The following is a 19,868-nucleotide window of genomic DNA, read 5'->3' as shown; positions in this document are numbered from 1 at the left end:
AAATAGTTAACTGCCAGGTCTCTTTAGTCTCCTTCAATTTCCCTATTTACTTAGTCGTTCATGGCACTAATATTTTTAAAGGTTCCTCCCTCTCTAGAATCTATTAAAAAAAAAAAGAAAGAAAACAACCATATCCTCGGGTGAGGGAAGAAAAAGTTTAATAATGCAAAAATAAAAGTATATAACCCAATAAAAAATAAATTAGTATCAGTATCATGAAGTATTCATAATCCATATTGCTTCTCTCTTCTGGTTCTTCACATAGTCTACACTGCTCTCCTTCTTGGAATGCCCTTTGCTGCCTATCCCTCATCTTCTCCAAATCATTTGTATATGCTGTTCACTCTACCAGGAACATCCATTTAACATTTAGCCTACCCTGTCTCCTTCCCTCAAATGGCACAGGACTGATGTGAGGATTAAATAAAAATATAAATACCTGGCATATAACAACTCTGAATAAAAGACACACAATCTTTCATATCTATATACCCAGCTAGCATACAGTATCTAGTCCAGGAAAGGCACACACTCTGAGCATTTGCTAAAATAAAAACACAGGGGGAAAATGTTTTAAGGTAAAAAGGAGGAAGATAAAGAAACAGGGTATGTTTTATGGCATAAAGGAATCTGAATACGTCGAAAGAAAATTCTGTTAACTAGAATACTCTTCGCCAAAGCTAAGTAAGTTAACTTTCATGCTACTATACTTATAGGGGCATGTAATATGCAAACAGCAGCAAGTTTTAAAATAAAAACAAAGTGCACAGAAGTCACACTTCTGACACCATTTGTTTTTTTTAACGTATTTCCTTTACACTGAGAATAAACAATGACCTAGTTTGCTTAATATAATATACGTACTGGGACACAACTCTCCATTGGTCTCTCGCATTTCTGCATGCCCTGTGAGCAGAAGCACTGACCTCTCTTTGCTCCAAACTTTCTTTTCAAGGGTAGTTGTAAAAACAATAGCCTTGGAAGAGAGAAATACTATCTTCCTCTGGAGCAAAAGTTTGTGCTCCCTAAACTCAGGGCTCCTCTCCAGCAATGCATCACACTAGGTCTGCAGGAGTCATCCAGGCCACTTTGTGTCGCCCTATGGTAAGTGAAGCTCAGGAAACTGGTGGAAAAATACTGATAATCATGTCTTCTTACCAACACCCATGAACAATGTCAAGCTAATCTGTTAGTTTGCAAAAAATTCTCAGCATCTATACATCAATCAAAACAATCGTGTGGAAAAATCAGATCTTGCAAGTCTAATTTTTCTTACTTAATAATTTTTCACAACATATATGATAACCCAATCAAATGCCTTTTGTGAACACTAGAAAGGATAACTTTCTGGTATCCATCTGCAATGCAATCTTTAATTAGGTTATTAAGCTACCTGTTTTCTAGACACCTGTTTCCAAAAGGCAAGAATATTTTGCATGTTTTCTAGCCACAGGGCCTATACTTACATTAAAGATGCCTTTGATATGAAGGACTTTTCAGCCAAGTAGTTTTCTGTAGACGTATTTTGTGAAAGTTCCCGAGATTCCGATATATATAAATACCAATATCTCACCCAGCTAAAACCACTGCTTTAGGAATCCAGCCTCATAACCAGCAAGTGACTCCTACTGCTATGGAGGTGGTCCACATACACCTTCTGATAAACACTGGAGGTAGTGCAATTTGGTAAAAAGAGTCCTCCTCCTACTTGTAGTTCTAACAACCTTAAGTAAATAAATAACTGCAGCCACGTCATCTATTCCATGCTTCATTTGCCTTACCTGTACAAGAAGACTTCACTGGACAATTACTAAGATCCCTTCAACTCTAAAATTCTTTAATTCACATGCTACTAGTTACTAAAATTGCTGTGGTTCAATGGAAGACATTCACCTCCTACAACAATGGCAAATATATCTCAGTTTGGCATTTCTTCAAGACAAACAATGGGCTAGAAAAAAATTAAAACAAACACATAAGATGAGATTCTAAATTCAAAGAACCAAGAGGTAGGTAGCCATAATATTGGCTAGATGCTTTTTGACCCAGACCTAAGCTGTCAAATACTTACAAACTAGATAGAGTGACAAGGGTCTCCCTGAACATACAGCTTTGAGGATTTGGCTCAGAGGATTTCTACTTTTTTAAAGAGTCTCAGATATCGAGAAGTTATTTTGTAATTCAAAATAAAAAGTCTTCTTTTGGGGGTCACTGGTTTATGTTCCTGTAATAGTGGGTTTATATTTGAAGTCCTTCTAAAACTTTGCATATTAATAATCATGGTTCTTCCCTCAATCCAACATAAAAGTAATTACCTACTCTATGAGAACAAGTTCAAGATTGTTATAAATTTCTTGTATAAAATCTATAGGTCACTGCAAAGCAATTTTAATTAGCTAGAAGCCTATGACAGCAGCTTATTTTAAGAAAGATGTGGATTCAAATTTAACTTACTAGCTCTTTGAGTCTTATCAACCTGTTTAACCTCATTTAGCCCCAGTTTCTTCAGAAAATGATATCTGACACAGAGGACTATTGTTTGTAAAAACAAATGAGATTATTTTATACAGGATTTAACACAGACTTGGACATCCAGTAAGCATTCAATAAATGATAGATAATATTACTAACTGACCTGGAACTCTTTGAGTTCCATGATCTTTTCCCTATCTTCCCAATGTTATTCCCTACAATATCCTATCAATACTTTTTCATCCACCATATCATACCTCATATGCTGAATATACCTTATGGGCCTCCATTTTCATGCCTTTGATCATGTCATACTCTCAGCCTGAATTTTCCCTGTCAGATCCTTATCCATTCTTAAAATCCTTGATCAATTCATTCTCCTTCAAGATAACTTCAAATATGTATTCCTTTCAGAAAGTCAGTCAGACCCCTGGTGCTTGCAGCTGGTGCTCAAGGGAAACAAATTATTAACTTCCATAAAAATTTAGAAGGCTGTAAGAGATAACAGGTGCTGGCTTCATAGAAAGTAGAAACTAGCAGTTTGAACACTGGAAATAGGCCAAAGGAATAAATCTTCACTTTGAAGCTAAACTTATAATGAAAGCAAAACAAAGACAGCAGACTGTCCAGTACAGACAGGAGTTGCTTCATGACTATTTTTGAGTTAATGATTGTAAGGAAAAGCCTTTAAAATTTTTTAATGCTATTTTTTCACACTTCTATCCTATGTTAGAGAAAAAGGCTCATTACAGCCTTTATAGCCTTCAAACAAATGTTTTCCACCATTAAAAAAAATTCTAAATACCAAGATATCATTTAGAAAAACATGTCAATTTTTACTAATGCTTCATTTTTTAAATCACTAAGTCAAAATTTTTTATATCATTCTGGCACTTAGTATTTTCCAATCTATATACCCAAATTTACCTCTCACTCTATCTCAAAAGTCAAATCCTCAAAAGCTATCTGTCCTCAAAACTTTGTTTATGCTTCCTACCCACTCTCCCAAAATCTTTTTCCACTATCAAATAATTTTTTTTCTTAATGTTATAGTATTTGCACAAGACCAAGCTGTGAATCTCTCTTTACAATTTATGATCCCCAAAGGAAATAAATAACAGAAAATCATTCAAAGTAACTTTTGAAATCCTTTCTAAGAAGCGTTCAGAAATAACAGTTATGACTTAAAATCTTTATCTTTGGGGACCAGGTTCAGGAGCTGGAGGGTCACACTTGCCCAGATGCTGATTGATAAGATATTAAATTTTTTCTTCTTTCTTCAATAAGAACCCAAAATTTTTTCTTCAGAAAAATATGCAAAGCTCAGTATTAGAGATATTTAAACCACATTAATAAATACTCAATTATTCATATGTAATATTAATACTAAGACCAAACTAAATACAAAGTTCTAAATGTCTTTTTCTGAATTTTTAGAATCTTAGTTAGATGAATCAGATCAGTACTTTTTGTTAAAAATTTATTATTAATATTCCTTCAACAAGCTTTTAACACTACATTTGATTTTAGATTTTAAAGGTCATCATAGTATTTTAAAGCTGGAAGAAACCTTGAACATCTCATGCTTGTTATAAAATGTAAAGTTCAGATTTTCCTCCCTGGCTGCTTGATGATCAGCCACCATCATAAACAACACAGTAACTATTCGGACCAGGCAGTTCATGACCAACAGAGGACTTCAGCAGAAACAAACGGTCATTGATGTCCTTTACTCTGGGAAGGTAACAGTACCTAAGGCAAAAATTCAGGAAAAACTAGCCAAAATGTATAAGACCACAGCAGATGTCATCTTTGTGTTTGGATTCAGAACCCATTTTGGTGGTAGCAAGACAACTAGCTTTGGCATGATTTATGACTCCTTGGATTATGCAAGGAAAAATGAACCCAAACAGACTTGCAATGCATGGCCTGTGTGAGAAGATGACCTCCAGGAAACCGAGAGAGGAATGCAAGAACAGAACGAAGAAGGTCAGGGGGCCTACAAAGGCCAATGCTGGTGCTGGCAAAAAGGGGTAAAGATTCTTCAGTGACTTGATCTGTGATGATTGTGCAGATTTTTCATGAGAGGACTAATAAACTAAGAACTTTAAAAAAATGTAAAGCTTAAAATAAGCCCAGAAGAAACAAAAAGGTAGAGCCTAGAGATTCTTGTGATCAACAATATATAAAGAAAGAAGAATTGAGGATGACACCTAGAATTTTCAAGCCTAAGAGACATGGAAATACTAAAGAATTGCTGACAGAGGTATTCAGAAGGAAACTAATTTTGAGGACAGAAGAGTGGAGTAAGAAAAGGTGGTTTTGTTATTGTTTTAAATATACTGAGTATGACATTAACACCTTACCTTATCAATGAAGAAAAGTTTATTTCTTCTTAGAGATGGTGGGCTAAGGGTGGAGAGGAAAACAGGCTACTCACTGCCTCAGCTTCAAGTAAGAGTTCTCTGTCTCCATTCCATACATAGATCCTTTTTCATTTTCCATAGATAAATGAATTAGTGCCCCAGAAGAACAGTCCTCCAAAAACTTGATTTTTCTTAGAAATAATACAAAATGTTCTCATTACTTCTGAAATAATTTTATGTTTTTGAACTCTGAAAAGGTTTGACGTACAATCTTTGTTCCACCCTCTTCAACATCACTTAAGCACTTTTCATGTGAACCAAAAAGCATAAAGGACCACAATAATCTAATCAACATAACCTATTTTAGCTGTGCATTGTAAATTAAAGTCTGACTGAATTCTATTCATTATCTAAAATTTAAAGAGACTGATCTCTTATTTGACAGAGGATTTACTAAAGATAAAAGAGTTGGCTGGTTTCAGTGCTGCTGGCACTGTTCATTGTTCCTGCCAACAACCTCGTCAGATAAACACTGAATTCTGTTCATCCGCTGGTTCCTTGTCAACAAGCCATAATCACATTTTGACACACTTTAGTAGATTTTAACAAAGTAGAATTAATCCTTTGTGTCCCCATATAGCCTAGGTTTACAAGCTTTTACAATTTTTAACAGGAAAGTCTTTAAACAATCAGTACTGAACATTCAGATACAGAAGGATGAAAAAAATCTAGATTAAGAACTGGTTTTATCACTATTAATACCTGTAAGTGGTATTTCAAGTTTCTGTTCATAAACATTTCCTTCCCCAATTTCACTCATTTTGATTTTATTAAGAAATTGATTTGGTTCATGAAAATATTTCTGGGAAAGATAAACTCCACACAGTAGTTACCTGTGCAGAAGAAAGGAGGAAAATGAGTCCAGTGAGATGTACCAGAGGCCTTGATATACCTGTGTTACTATAAATGTGGAATATTAATATTTAATAGAGCCAAGTGGTGGGTGCACAAGCTATATGGTTAGGGGGAAAATGGTATAAACTGCTTTGTAAGTCTCTACCAACAACCTCGTCAGATAAACACTGAATTCTGTTCACCCACTCGTTCCTTGTCAACAAGCCATAATCACATTTTGACACACTTTAGAAGGTTTTAACAATCCCAGACCCTACCCCCCAATGAAAGTTCTATGGCTAAGAAAAATGTTGGTCAAGAGGAGAGAAGAAATAGTTTGGAAATATTATACATTTCATAGGAAGGCAAATCCAAATACTTTATACAAGGTAAATGAGAGGAACAGTGTCCCAGCAAAAGAAACAGTCTAGGAAAGACTCCAGAAAACAGGCCCACACCAAATACAAACTATGATTATGATTTTGCCAAGAATCAGCCTGGATCAGTAACTGTCGTGGAGATGCTTCTAAAATTATCCTTAATATCATTTTTTTTTTTGTTTTATATCTGATACAGATGCTTGGGCCACAACCTTTGTTTATTGTGTGAGCAGCTTTTCTAACTTACTATGTATTCTTAATGGCATATGAGAATTTTGGTTTAACTTCCCCATACCCAAATATGCTGAAATATATAGACAGCAACCAACCTTTTCCTAAGTGGCATCAATTACTCTAAGTAGAACATTAAATATCAGTTTAAATCTAATTGTACTTCCCACCGTAGCCTACTGAATTTAAGAATAACATGTGATGTCACCTAAAAAAATATTAAACATGCAGCTTTAGTAAACAGTAATTATTAGAATAATGGATCTATTTTAATAATACCTGCATATGCAACTTCAAAAATCTCTGTTCCAGTTTTAAGAATGTGAGAGAAAAATTACCGGAATGCAAATGGATTTATAAAACATCTTATGAAGAAAACATTGCTAGCAGAAAGGGACTGAGATTTCATTCATCCCCCTGAATTAAGTAAGTTATGTAGCTAACCAAGAAAGCAGTATTTCTCTATCTTGTAACTTCTTATACTTTTTTTATTTTTTTTCCATTACCATTTACCCCCTCTATACCCAACCCCATCCCCATTTCTATCTCCTCCATCCCCACCCCACCTCACCCCACTTCTTACATTTTGAAGACAATAACAGCTCACCATTAAAAGCAGTTCACTGTTAAGCCTTTTGGTCTTTGGCCAAATTTGGTTTAAAAAAACAAACGTTCAAAATATAGCAGAATTAACAATGCTCATTTTACAGTGACCATGGTAAACTCAAAAGCATAATTTAAAATATTCATGATATATTAGTCTTGTAACTATCAAAATTATTTTCAGGAGCTAGTAAGAAAATGTTGTGCATTTGTATTGAACTGAGTAGGTTCAGTCTGAGTCTCTAGAACAGAGGCTTTCAACCTTAGCTGTACAAGAGAATCACCTGGGAAACTGAGGCCCAGGCCAAGCCCCAAATCAATCAAATCAATCTTCGGAGGGTGGGACCCAGACTCAAGTATTTTTGAAAGCTTCAGAGGTGATTCCAATAAATAACTAAGACTGAGAACCATGGCTGTAAAAATACCACAGTATAAATTTGATTCAGTATTCCACAAAGAGAAAATACAAACACATACATGACATGGAGTAAAAAAATTTAAGTAGTCTGCTTTTTTTGGTGGGACAACATAGTGTAAGTCTCTTCTAAGTCATCCTGACATATTTTAGCTCAAACAAATTAATTGTCCCACCACAAAGGAAAATTCACAGCAAATTGATCAGGTAAAAGAGGCCACAAAACTGGTAGCAATAGAAACACCTTTCTACAACTGATCATTGTACATAGCTGCAACTAATCTGTACCCTGAAATAAATAAACATTTATTTTTCCTAAAGACTTACATTTAGCTCTTGTCCTTAATGAAAATAAATGACCAAATGGTAATGATGAAAACTGTTCATCCCTATCAATGAGAAAACACCAATTTTGAAAGCAAATCTCAAGAAGCCCTGCTACATGCTATATGGCAAAAAACTTACATTGAATTTATTTGCATAAACAGTTCATAACTACATATTTTTTTTTAAAATAACACTTAGGTTATACATATGTTCAAGTACTAATTAGTATTCAGAATGAAAGACCATACAGAAACTCAAATTCAGTCTTTCCCTTAAAGGAAGTCTCTCCTACCAGCTGAATTATGTTTTTCTTCAAAGCAGCTTTTACTTTATCATAATAGTAGCTTGCATTTATACTGTTTTGACATTTCCTATGCTCTCTAAGAATCAATTAATCCATCCAACACCTCTGTGAGGTGGATACTAATCAGTTACCATATTGTTCTCAACTCCTTATTTCTAAGACTGTGAAAATCTTACTCATAAGCAGTTACTGAGCTGAGCCAAGGTGAATGAGACAAAAGAAGTGAACACTTGCCAACATTCACTGTTTGGAGGGTTTTTTTGTGTTGTTTTTTTGGGGTTTTTTTTACACTAATCCACCCCATCCCACCCCAGTCAATAAAAGAAAGTTATAACATGTGATCATTTATCCAACTGTTTTTCATAACTGGCTACAACAAAAGCTACCTAGGGAGTCCCTGTCTCCCTTGAGTGCCCCCCCGCCCAAAATGCTGTCAAGGAGAGCAAATATAAAAACCTCAACTGGGAAGAGAATAAAAAAACTAAGGCGAAATGGGCAGGAGGAATTATTCACAGCAACTTAATTAAAAGTGATTGATATTTTAAGGACTGGGAAAAAGGATTCTAATTAAAATATTAAGCAACAGTGCTTTGAGTCTAGAAAATAACCCCATTCCCACACAGAAAGGTCTATGTATACTTTAATTTCAAATTTTCAAGCTGTTACCTCAGTAAGAAAATAAGCCCACCAACTTCTCATTAACTTAGAACAGAACTCCTCAAAAAATGTCTCTAGATACAATCCATCTTCAAACATAAAACAGAATATACTTTATACACCGTTCTACCAACGCACCTTCCAGTTGACCAGAGGAAATCAACCTTACCTTTTCTTCCAGAGGACTTCAGAGTATTAATGTTACAGTAACAGCATAGTGCAAGGCATGCAAGCTAAAAATATTTAACAAGTGATCTAGTTAGATATCAGAGAATGGCTGCTGTTTGAGTACACATGTAACAAAGGATGATGACAAAAATAAAATGCATTTTAAAGGAATTATTATATAGTTAATATCTGTAAGTGTGGTTTTATAGCTTTTACTTAAGTTACTGAAACAAGTGTAGGACAGGCACCAATGAATGCCAATGCAGAAGATAAAGGTACCTAAAGAAAACAATATAGCAACACTAAAATGGATTGGCTCAGATTTGAAAGGAATATATACACACACAAGATAAAAGAAAAAGCAACCCCTGACAAGAAATATATAAGAGTGATGCCGAGTTAAGAAAATTGCTAAAGACTGTAGCTAGGAATAAAAAATGAACCCTTTCTCCACAAATAACATGCTAAAAATTGTCATAGAGGGAAGCATTCCTACTTTGGGAAGGAACCTAACTAAAAAACCCTTCAAGACTCCTTTCAAATAAAAGATTCTATTATTTTATGATTCATTCACTTGAAGTCACAGTAAAACTGACATCATCTTAAAGTCATCAAACTCATGAGAAATGAAAAAGAATGCATACTAAACTTAAACTGCAGAGGAGTTAACATCTGATGTTCTTCAAAAGGCCAACTATACATTGTTCTTCATAATTACATGTTAACTTCTTTGTACTCCTACAATTAGTTCCATATACATCTAACTAAATCAATTTTGACACATTTAGATACTCAATAGTGACTATACCTCCCAAAAAGTACCTGTGGAAAGAAGGGAAGGAGGGAGGAGCAGGCTTAATACTGCTATCATTTAAAAACATACAATTTTGATAAGTCTACTTAAACACTGAAATATCAGTTTGCAAAAAGTGTTCAATCTGAATATGGAATTAATTTAATCAATTCTAGAATGACACTTCCATGGTATAAATGCACACCCTAGAATCAAATTCATCTGAGTAGCTTAAAATTCATCTTTTCTATTGCTATAGGAGGAAATATAAAAGGTTAAATACAAAATGAATTAAATTTTTTTAAAGTTAGGTTTGAGCTAGTGCCTAAGCTATGTGAACTTAAGCAAGCAAATTATTTAACCTAAGCCAATTTACTACGCATCTATAAAAAGAGAAAACACTGATAACTGTCTTAGAAGGCTGTGAGGATTAAATGAGATGATTCATTTATAGTGATTAGAATTCCCAAAACATGGTAAAAGCATTCATTACATATCAATGATTAATTCTGATACCACAAATTATATATATATCTCTTATTTTCCTCTTAACAGTGAAGTCCAATGAAAACTATGTAAAAATCAGGCACAAAGTAAGTATAATTTCAAAATCTAGCTAATGCAATGGTATAGAAAAATAACATTATCAGTAAATAAGATTACTTTCCTAAAAATTTCACAAAAGTACTTGAAAATATTTTAGAATTTAAAATCTACTAGCAAAGCAGCCTCCTGGAAATTAACAGCATTCTCACTCTACAGCAGAAAGAGGGAGAGGTGGGTATCAGTCAGCAGGTGGAAGGAGAAAGGTATGTAGTGGAAGGACATTCCAATAATATCAGATATATATGTATATACTGAAAGCGATTTAAAGAGTACATGTTAAAACTGGTGAAATCCAAGTAAACTCTAGTTTAGTTAATAGTATTAGACCAATATCAATTTCCTGGCTTTGATAATTGTACTATAGTTTTATAAAATGTTATCATTGGGGGAAGCTGTGTAAAGGGTACACAGGAACTCTCTGTACTATATTTGTGCAACTTCCATGTGAGTACAAAATTATTTCAAAATAAAAAGATTTCTAAAATGCAGAAAATACATCTCTCAAGAAATCTGTGCAACTAAGTAAATTATATATTTTCAAAATGTAAAAAAAGACCTGAATAAAGAGAAATATGTTTCCATATGGGGAAGTCCAAATATAACACCATCATTCTAATCATATTATTAATATTAAGCGGTTCAATTTATAATCCTAATGTATTTTCTTAATTTAACAAAATGAATCTGGGGCTCAACTGAAATAATAGACAAGTAAACCAAAGTATCATGCAGGAAGGATTATCCCTACCAAGTATGAAAGGATATAATGCTTTAAGAATTGAAAGTAGTATAATCCTAACACAAGAATTGTTAGACAAAGCAGTGTAGTAAGATGGCCCAGAACACACCCTATTCCTTATATTCCTACAAACCTAAATTCCAGATGGACTGAAAAATAAAAGTCAAAAAAATAAAATAACAATAAAATTACGTGACAACTTATAAAAATATTATTAAAGGTTTCTAGTCTTACATGTAAAGAGTATAGAAGTCATTGTCACCAACAAGAAAAAAGCTGAACTGAAAATCAACAACTCTTCTTACATCCATCAGAGAATTGAGGTCCAAGGCAAACCACTAGCCTAAGAACTGGAGAGACAGGTGAACACAGAATCACAGCTTACAGGAAGCAGAGGTCCACAGTTGAGTCCAGTATCCCTAAGGGCACTTAAACTAGAATTTATGAATTGATGAAAACTAAGTGTGGACTAGCTTGAGAGCTAAAAACTCAGGAAATGGGGAGTCTTGGGGAGGGGAACTTGCCTGGGTTTTACATCCAGGTGTTCCAAAAGATTCACACTATGAAGATCTGAGGAAAATTCCCTCTTACCTCCAGCAAAGGGTTGTAAGAGTGGGAGAAAGTAACCATTTTGAAATAGCCCAGAGCTTTCTCTGTTCTCCATAGCAAAGTCCTGCCCTCAAAGGAAACTATTTTACCAAAGCTTATCTATCTGGGGTTAGGGAAATACAATAACCAATTTTGGTCCTCTCTAGCCTTCCTGCCTCACTGAAGTAAGCGTTGAGGGGCGGAGAAATAGGGGAGCTATTTCTGGAAAGTCACAGCCAAGAGACACAAGCTCACTAAAAGACAGACTTAATCACAGGATTATAGAACTCTTCCTCTTTCCCCACACCTTACTGACCATCAATAAGTCTCCTATATAACAAAAGGGTACAGCTGAAAAAACTACAAGCCTCAGCAACTAGCTAGGGAAGTTCAAAGACAACAGGGACACTATAGGTAACTTCAGTCTCTGACACCACAGTTACAATAATCGGTAAACACAGCCTAACCCTTAGCCAGATAACATAAAACCTCACACTAAAGGTCTACTTGCCTGAGTTCCATTTACTCAACACATAATGCCCAACTATCAACAAAATAATTACAACCTATATTAAAATGAAAAAAAATCCCCTTATGTTTCTCTCTTCTGAAGAGACAAAGCAAGCATCGGAACCAGACTCATATGACAGATTTTCAGAATTACCAAAGTGAGAATTCAATAACTATGATTAATATGCTAAGGGCTTTAATAGAAGAAGTGGACACCACGCAAGAAAGAGCAAGTAGATAATGTAAGCAATGTAAGCAGAGACATGGAAAACCTAAGAATCAAAAGAAATTGACAAAAATCAGTAACAGAAGAATGCCTCAGCCCTGGCTGAGTTGGTTAGAGCATCGTCCTGCTATGTCAAGGTTGCAGGTTCGATCTCTGGTCAGGGCACATAAAAGCACCAACCAATGAATGCATAAATAAGTGAAACAACAAACTGATGTTTCCCTTCCTTTCTCACTCTCTCTTTCTCTCAAATCAATGAATAATAAAAGAAAATATATATATATATTTAAAAAAAGAATGCCTCTGATGGGTTCATCAGTAGATTGGAAACTATGGAGAAAAAAAGTCAGTGAGCTTGAAGATATGTCAATAGAAACTTCCCAAACTGAAAAGCAAAGGGGAAAAAATAATTAAAAAACAAAACAAAAAAGAGAATACCAAGAACCATGGGACAATTACAAAAGGTGTAGCATGTATATACATGTATAATGGGAATATCGGGAGAAAAGAACAGAAGGAATATCTCAAGTAATAATGGCTGAGAATTTTCTAAAAATTCTGAAAGACATAGATCCATGAAGCTCAGAGACCATGAAGCAGGATATCTACTAAAAAAATTTACACTTAGGCATATGATATTGAAGTTCCAGAAAATCAATGAAAGAGAAAGTCTTGAAAAAGGCCAGAGGAAAAAATACCTTATGTAAGAGGAACAACGTTAAGAATTACATAGGACTTCGCTTCAGAAACTGTGCAAACAAGAAGACACTGAAGGGAAATAACACTTTAAGTGTTGAAAGAAAGAAAAACCCCCACCAACCTAGAACTCTGTATCCAGCAAAATGATCCTTCAAAGGTGAAGGACAAATCAAGATTTTCTCAGGGAAAAAAATTGAGGGAATCTGTCACCAGTAGACCTGCACTACAAGAAATTAAAACAAATTCTTCAGAGATGGAAATTATATATGTCAGGAGCTAGATTTACATAAGAAAGGAACACACTAAAAGAAATAAATGAAGGTAAAATAAGATACCATTAAGCACATACACATTTATAAAACTATGTGTGTTTATGCTATATTTATATATATCTTTATTTAAATATGTATTTTTACCAAAAGCAAAAAGTCTAAAGGATGAATACTGTATGCAAATCAAAATCTATTGCATACATAAAAATACTATAAACCAAATTGAAAAGCCAGCTACTATATAGAAAAAATTATGACAAATAGCAGTCTTAATACATTGTTTTTTAAAAATCATCCACAGATCGGGGAGTTGAAGAGTAAAGGGTTGACTTCTCTGATTAGTGAATCTGGGAGATGAAACCAAGCATGCTTTGTTCAGTGTCTCATAGATTCCTTTCCATTTACAGCCAGTCTTATCTGCAGATGCCCACAATTCTCCTGCTCTGGTCAAAACAATTAAAAGACCACATTCTGGCCCTATAAAGATGCCTGCAGTTGTCCAGTGCAGTGACTGGCTAGACAAATCTTAATCAGAGATGAAGTATTGGGAAAGCCATTGTGGCTACATATTTAAGCCAGTTTTTCCAAATTCAACTTTACCCAACCAAAATTCTGATCTACATCTGATTCCCTTATATATCTATTCAACTGGTACAGAATTCATAGCGGGAAAGGTATCAATTATCTGCTTCCCAGATCCAAGCAGTTATCTCCAATATTAGCCACGTTTTATAACTTAATCTAAATGTTTCACAAACCAAGTATTCACAATTAAGAGGGCTAAAGTGTAGATATATAGAGAAAAATATATAGATGAGTACAGATAATTTGTTTTAAACAAAAAAGATGCTATAGGACATCAAAGAGCATTTTTCTTCTTGGACACTGAGTATCTTGAGGTATCAGAAGGATGAAATCAGAGATGGATTTACACTCTGAAGCTAATCAAGTTCAACATTTAGGGCCATACATGTGGCATGGACCCCTTCCAAAAGTCCTAGACATGATTTTATATTCTTTAAAAAGACCCCTAAAATTATAAATGCTTGAAACTCTCACAAAATTTCAATCAGCTCTGGATGAAACCCAGGAGTAAAGCAGAATAAAGTCAAATACATTCTAGATTGGAATCTTTAATTTTAGTCCAACTAAGAAGGTTCCTGAAACACACAAGTTACTATCAAAATTATAGAATATTATAGCTAAATGAAACAAAATCAGTCCAAGTGGTGACTTCATAGTTTACCACAATAAAAAGCTGAAACTGTTTAAAGACAAGACTCCTACTTCCCCTCCTCAAAAAGAGGGTTTATTATTCCAGTATTATGTTAGCTATTACGGTAGCAACCTAGGAAAATTTTTATGATCTGATGTTAAATGAAAAGATAAAATATTATAATCACTTCTATCTAAGGAACCCCTATGAAAGAACTTTGCAAAAATAATGCATGTTTTAGTATGTGCAATAATGATTACTTCTTATTTCTTTTTTTTTTCACAATATTCTAATTACTTTTGTAATTTAAATTTTTTAATTATAATTTTAAACCATGACTATAAAGAAATAAAAATAATCTTGTGTAGTTTTAAAGGTTCTGAAAACATTCCATAAAGAGTTCCAAAATGTTTTTAGCAACTGTATTTTTTTAATGTATAACTTTATTAAATGTCTACTTTGACAAATAATATCATTTTTGTTCCATATTTTATGAACACACCATAATTATGGTACCTTCTTCAGAACTATACTCAGAAGCATTTAAGGAAGACAGGTTCAGCATATTAACATACATTGTTGCACTTTTCCTGACTTCTTCTGTCTCCTCCCTTTAAAAGTATTCCCATTTCTTATGCCTGACAGTGCAAATGCCTTTAGTACCTATACTACTTATTTCCTATTACTGTTCTATATAAACAGTGGAAAAGACTGATGGGTATTACTATTTATTAAATCAGTAATTTTAAATTAATAAATCATAAGTTAATATATTTGATCATGATCCTAACCTAAAATAAAATGTTGTATGACTTTTGTGCATCATTTTATTTATGCAGGAATTTTTTTTTAATGTTTTCATTGATTTTTTTAGAGAGAGGGGAAGAGAAAGATAGAAACATTGATGTGGGCGAGAAACATTGATCGGCTGCCTCCCCTGCATGTGCCCCAACTGGGAAACAAACCTACAACCTGGACATGTGCCCTCACCAGGAATCAAAACCAGCAACCTTCTAGTGCATGGGACGAAGCTCAACCAACTAAACCACACAAGCTAGGGCAGGGATTTTTTTGTTGTTTGGTTTTTTTTGTTAATCTCCAGGCAAGATTTGGGCTGTCATTGCTTTGAGTATAAAATAAATGGGTACATTACATTAACAATGTGATATTGTATGTACTATACCATATACAACCAGAGCAATGGTTTAAAAAAAAGCAACAGCTCTCCTCAAAACTATCTTTAATTTAAGCTTTGGAGATTTTGTTTTAGATTTAAGTTAAATTTAAATTAGCAAGACTTTCGCCCAGCCGGGCGTGGCTCAGCGGTTGAGCGTCGACCTAGGATCCAGGCGATCGGGTTCGATTCCCGGTCAGGGCACATGCCCGGGGTGCAGGCTCGATCAATGACTCTCTCATCATTGATGTTTCTATCTCTCTCTCTCCCTCTCCTTTCCTCTCTCTGAAATCAATAAAGATATATTTAAAAAAAAAAAAATTAGCAAGACTTTCCCACTTCACTTTTACTCTGTGAACAAAATGAAAGTATGGAATGTGCCTTCCCTGGCTCCATAAATTAAAGGCAACAAATATGCTATCACTCCAAAATTTATCTCAGAACGTGAAGTGTTACATCTCATTGCAGTTGAAAAGACAATCTATAGACATCTCTTTAGTGTTTTAACAGTTCAATGACCATCAAAAGAAAAGAAAATAGGCTAAAAAATTTAAGCTGGCAGTTATTTAATATCTACACAAATATTTAACTTATTTTCCTACCTCATTCTGCCTTTTTCATGCATTCCATATTAAATGTACATCTGTAACTCTTCTCAACAATTTTTCAGGAAAGATGGGATTAAAATGCACACTAAATGTGAAAAAAATGTATAATTCAAATTAGAAAGTCAATTGCAAACTTTTAACTACACTGAACACCATTTAAATAAGTCAAAAATCTCAAAACCAGCTATAGCACACATCACATAGAACTCCACTTATGGAGACTATAAAATAACTTACTAATTTTACTAAGTAATTTTTAAAACTACCTCTTATCTCAAAGAACATTATTTTTAGGGACAGGAACATTATTTTCCCCCATTAATTCTTTGGTCATTCCCAAAAAGCATTCATTCAACATACCATAAGTTTTACTTTTATCATTTATTTTATAGTTTGAAAAAGCTCTCTTCTTTACTTCTTTGCCTCATCTCTCATAACATTTCTCCTATAAGAGCCAATATTACTATAAGCACCTAAGTAGATGAAACAAATAAATAGTCAATTTTTGATGGTTAAGAGATTGTTAATTCATGTAAGAACACACAAAACCTTGCATACTTAGTTAGGCAGGCAGGTAAAAGTTTTCTAATTAAACTGGTAATCCAAGGTAGAAGACAACTGTTCTATGACACTGCTTAAGGAGAAAACAAAACAAAGCCCACTCTTCCAATGTTGTTATAAATTCAGAATAAAATTTACTTAGAAAATTATAGGGTCCCTTGATCAATTTCTAGATGGTAATTCTCAAAGGCCTAGACTAACATATGCTTAAATTTTGGGAACCCAGCCCGGCCAAGCGTGGCTCAGCGGTTGAGAGTTGACCCAGGATCCAGGAGATAGGGGCTCGATTCCCGGTCAGGGCACATGCCCAGGTTGCAGGCTAGGCAGTCGATCAATGACTCTCTCATCACTGATGTTTCTATCTCTCTCCCTCTCCTTTCCTCTTTCTGAAATCAATAAAGACATGTTTAAAAAAAAAAAATTGGGGGGAACTCAAATGAAAATTAAGACATATTCTGAACTTATGGGGTACTACACTTCATATGAGGATAAATGAAAGTTGTTTAATTCTGTCATCCTCAATTCTGGATTAGTAAACTCACTAAGAAGTGAATTAAGAAAAGTCTTAAAGGCACAATTGAAATGCAAGTAAATAGAGCTCACAACAAATCCAGCATCTCATTCAAAATCTTTTCACTGCTAATTAGGAAAACTAAGAGATACTCACAAACTATATGATGAAAGAGGTGATCACAACACAATTTATCTCACATTGTCTCTATCATTCTGGCCTAACAAATTTCTGACTGCAGAATGGCAAATCACTGTTGACCTGATTAAAAAGCCTTTGAAGCTGTGTAAGATTCAAGAACTCTGTTCTTTGGGATTCTCATAATCCTAGGAATAATTCTAAAAGTACAACCTATTCTATTCTTTATATTTTAATTTTTTTTAAAGTTGAAATTCATAAATTAAAATGAAGGATACATAACACATTTTTCCCCCTCTGTTTGAGGATATGACAATGAATCACTGTGGGGAAACTGACAGTAAAGGAACTATCACATAAAACTTTTTCCACTGTAAAGAAACAGGCGTGGGTTCCTCTTCCTTCACTAATTTGACTATCATTAGTGCTTGAAAAAAAATCTAGAAGCTAAGGAGTTATTTTATACATGTATGCACATACATGGAAATTCCCCGTCACAATTCAAACTTATTTTGCATTTTATAAAAATCCATTCTTAAAATGCCAAGTTGGCAAGGATTAGTTGGAAAGAGTGAAGAGAGTTCAAGCTGTTAAAAAAAAACAGGGCATTTTGATAATTTACATAAAAATAAACTTATGGAGACCGCTTATCTTTAGGAGCAAATAATATTAATCACCAGTGACTTTTACTCTTTCCTAAGAGAAGAAAGAAACAACTAATCATAATGTTAAATCTATAACTCATGTAGCATCATCACTTGATTTACCTGAACACTTATCAGACAAGTGTGATCCTATTAGGTGAGGCACTAGGGATCGCAGCAAGAAATGTAAACTCTAAACTACATTAAACCAAAAAGGCAACACCACCAAAGAGAAAATAGATATATTATCATCACTATCAACAACTTATAATTATAGTTTTTGTAGTTTACATTTTCATATTCATTATATCTTTTGAAGATCATCTGATTTTCCCAATAACTCTCTGAGGACAGCAGAATAAGCATAATTTACATTAAATTTATACATGTAAAACTCTTAAAATATGCCCACTACACAATAAGTATTCAACAATGGTTCATTATTAAGGTCTGTTACAGCTGAAGGTTCAATGGTCAGGATGGATTGCATTGGTGGGAAAAGCAAAATACCATTTAAGAAACATGGATAAAGAAGGAAGATATTCTAAACAAGTAAAAAAAAGGCCAAAGGGAAGTCAGAGTGGTCATGAGAAAGAATGAGGCTGTACCTAGTCACAGGCTTAATTAGTCAGAGTTCCAACCTAAGAAAAAAGGAAAAGGGCATACAATGGCATCTTACCAACAGACATTCCTGGACAGGCTCATCCCTACTCAGAGACTATCACTAGTAATTCCCAGGTTCGGAAGCAAAAGTCACAAATAACCCTAATTCTCCTCACTGAGAAACCTATTTTGAGACACTAAAATATCATCAGAGTTTGTTTGCTTTTTTTAACCATCAAAACATGAAGGGAAGATAAATTTATTCTAGAAGACAATAGTGAAATTATCTATTCTATCCTATTTAACAAACAGACGATGTCTATCAAAATATACTTTAAGATCATGTCAAGCCAGTCTTTCTTATCAGCTCTTCTACAGAGAAAACACCTGAGCTAAGCTGGTTTTCTGATAATGGTATATAACACACCAGGAACGTGCAACACTTTATTAAAGAGATGGGTGTGTTTTGTTAAAAAGTAATAAAACTAGGGTGAATTTTTTTTAAATGCTGGCAATTAGAGGCCGCTTCCTAACTCCAAATACAAAATAATCACAAATCTCTTAGTCATATTAGATCGAGAACCTTAGTGTCAAAACTAATGGCTGAACCAGTTTCACTTTGACATGGGTTTAACATAACCAACAAAGTCAATTATGAGGTTGAAGGAGAATTTTACTGATTCTATTTTAATTCAACAACTCAATTTACTCAAAGCTCCAACATTCCTCCCTAAATTCAAAATATTATATTACATATTTTATCACTGAATACTTAAGATATTATCCCTTTACATCATACCTTAGAAACTGAGTTCCCAAAGGAGAGGAGAAAGAGTGCATAAAAAATTTAAGGAAAAACTGCCAAAATATTCCCAAATTAATGAAAACTATAATACCACAAGTCCAAGAAGTTCAACCAACCCAAAGTACAAGAAACATAAAAACACACACAGACACACACACACACACACACACACACACACACACAAAAACCCTGCAGCAAGTCCCATTATAATTACATTACTTACAACGTAGTGAAAATCTTAAAAGTAGTGAAAGTTAAAAAAAAAAAAAAAAGATATTATGTAGAGCTGAACAAAGACAAGAATGATGGCAGCCTTCTCATCAGAAACAACACAAAACAAGACAATGGAGTAGTATCT

The 19,868-nt window shown here is 34.1% G+C and overlaps 1 protein-coding gene and 1 pseudogene across 2 annotated transcripts in view; one reads left to right on the top strand and one right to left on the bottom strand.

Moving 5' to 3' along the window:
• The window catches only part of HS2ST1 (heparan sulfate 2-O-sulfotransferase 1), a 150,098-nt gene that overhangs the window by 121,160 nt on the left and 9,070 nt on the right, over positions 1-19,868 (bottom strand). The window lies entirely within an intron of this gene.
• On the top strand, positions 1,634-4,509 carry LOC107543164 (small ribosomal subunit protein eS24 pseudogene; annotated as a pseudogene).

This window comes from Miniopterus natalensis, chromosome 9, assembly GCF_054644295.1.
Source record: "Miniopterus natalensis isolate mMinNat1 chromosome 9, mMinNat1.hap1, whole genome shotgun sequence".
Lineage (NCBI taxonomy): Eukaryota > Metazoa > Chordata > Mammalia > Chiroptera > Miniopteridae > Miniopterus > Miniopterus natalensis.
The sequence above is the reverse complement of the archived record's forward strand: the minus strand, read 5'-3'. Positions and strand labels throughout refer to the sequence as shown.